This window comes from Anarrhichthys ocellatus, unplaced genomic scaffold, assembly GCF_004355925.1.
Source record: "Anarrhichthys ocellatus isolate YVR2014 unplaced genomic scaffold, GSC_Weel_1.0 scaffold1124, whole genome shotgun sequence".
Lineage (NCBI taxonomy): Eukaryota > Metazoa > Chordata > Actinopteri > Perciformes > Anarhichadidae > Anarrhichthys > Anarrhichthys ocellatus.
Window position 1 is genome coordinate 7,981 of NW_022281098.1, and position 2,316 is coordinate 10,296.

Below are 2,316 nucleotides of genomic sequence, written 5' to 3' on the forward strand. Positions count from 1 at the left end.
CAGGAAGAGAGTGGAGCATCAAAGGACTGTTAGAGACAGGGGACAAACAAGTTCAGTTAAAAGGGCTTTATTTACATTTATGAATGGAATAGGTTTCATATCCAGAATATAACTTCAATATGAAGTTTATTTTAAATTAATAATAATAAAATGATTGTGTTTAATGACAAATGTCATAAAGTCATGTTGTTAAACACTCCCGTACAGTAGGTGGCAGCATGAACCTTAAACGTTGGTTTGTAGTCCGCCAATAAACTCAGAAGAAGAAGAAGAAGAAGAAGAAGATTCACTAAAGCTATCCAGAGTTTGTTCCTCCTTGTTGTAAACCGGTTTCCCTCGTGAGTTCTACTCTTTTAGTCTCACAGTTCATCAGGTACAAACAAACAACCGGAGTGAACCACCAGAGCCCGCATGTGTCTGTTTAAGTGGACTTTGTACAAAGTCCTACCTCAGACTCATCTCTGTTAGCCACCAATGCTAAACGAAGCTAGCTAGCAGGAAATAGACGGAGACGCACCTAGTCGCACAGCGCTAGTCGGAGTCTCTGTTCGATAGAAACTAAACTGTGTTTTTTATCGACCCACAAAGTCCACATGAACCTGTCTGAGTGGACTCTGTGTTGTCTCGCGTCATTTAAAACGTCCGGATTGTCTCCTGGTGTCCTACGGAGCTAATGAGGTTAGCATGCTAGCAGGAAGTAGACGGACCCGAGCAACAAGCGCAGGTCAGAGTGAGCAAACCGTTTTTAACGGAGTTTGTTAACTCCGTTTTCACTAAATCACATTTTCTGTGATTTAGTGAAAATGTGTAAAGTCCAAATGCTGAAGAACGATAGCAGAGTATGAGGAGGAACTTTACCTTTAGTAAAGGTCATCAGGTACCCGTTATGCTGCGTTCACACCAAACGCGGCGCGAATTATTCGCGCGAGTAGATTACATACAAAGTCTATGCGCGGCGCGATAGACGTCCATCGCGCCAAACGCGTGAGTTGAAATTTTTCAATTTCGGCGAAATATTCGCGTTACGCCCCGACGCGATAGCCTATCAGCGTTGAGTTGCTCCCCCTGTCATCACTGACTTCCTGCCGTTGTTGAATCAGGAAATAAATCCTGTAGCCGTCTGTGTTCACCCAGAGGTCTACGATCCGTCATATCAATAGAGACCGGACCAAACTATGTGTGTGTAAACCATATGGTACAAACAATGGTACAAACTTCAGTCTCAATAGTGGCCTTTCCCCTTTGCAAAGAAGCTCTCCAAAAGTTATTTACTAATTGTCGCTAGTTTGCGGGCTTAATTTTTGAGGTCACGTGACCGAGACAAGCGTCTTGACATGTGTCAAGAGGCACAGGCGGATGAAATTGCAAGAGAATCCGGTCATTTTTCAAAATAAAACTTCTTTCAGACTCTGATAATCAATAAAACGGAAATAATATAATATTTATTCTTTCTGTGCGGCCCGGTACCAAATGATCCACCGCCTGGTACCGGTCCGCGGCCTGGTGGTTGGGGACCACTGCGTTAGAGTATTGAGACCCTTTACCAAGGTGGTGGCTTGATCCTCATCCGAAATTCGTTGAGTCTCAAGGTTTGTTGGTTGCAGTAACGCGATGCGTGAGACTGGATGGTGAACTATAGGAGAATATTTATTGATGCAGGTTGGGATGATGTTGCCATTCTCTACCTAGGCTGGTCTTGAATGCGTTAACTGAGGAGGTGCTGATTCTTGACTTGGGCTGTTCCGTACTGGTGGTGTTCTGCTTGCAAAGAGAGGTTTCCGTGGACAAGGCTGGTGCTGTACCTGTAGTCTCAGGTCGTGGCCTCTCGTGGTGGTGCTGAGGGATTTCTTGAACATACTGTTTCCACATACATTACAACATCTGTCAGACTGTACGCTGTTGATTCCTTTCAGTGTCTTAAATCTTTGAACCATGTCGGCTCGTTAATGTGAACTAGTCTCGTGGCGCGTCTCTGTACTTGTTCCAGGGCATCTTTGTCCCGCTTATGTTTGGGCGACCAGATGACTGAGGCGTACTCGAGGTGTGAACTCTCTCGTTCAAAAGAGGAGAACGTGCGACAACGGAAACTACTGGACGCTGTTTTCATCCCTCAGCTTCGGTTACACAGAGCAGGTTGGTTCTCTTTGTTTTATTATCACGTTAAACTGCTGACAAACCAGAGAGGACTGAAGTATTTACATCGTGCACTGAAGTATTTACATCGTGCACTGAAGTATTTACATCGTGCACTGAAGTATTCACATCGTGCACTGAATTATTCACATCGTGCACTGAGGTATTCACATCGTGCACTGA

The 2,316-nt window shown here is 44.6% G+C and overlaps 1 long non-coding RNA gene across 2 annotated transcripts in view; it reads left to right on the plus strand.

The window, feature by feature from the left end:
• Positions 1–270: 270 nt before the first annotated feature.
• The window catches only part of LOC116377322 (uncharacterized), a 2,141-nt gene continuing 95 nt past the window's right edge, over positions 271–2,316 (plus strand). Inside the window, exons 1-2 of one of the 2 annotated variants that reach the window (XR_004212198.1) lie at positions 271–373; positions 1,988–2,296. This is a non-coding gene — a long non-coding RNA (uncharacterized LOC116377322). The remainder of the gene's footprint in view (positions 374–1,987; positions 2,297–2,316) is intronic. The other variant, XR_004212199.1, reaches the window with a different exon arrangement.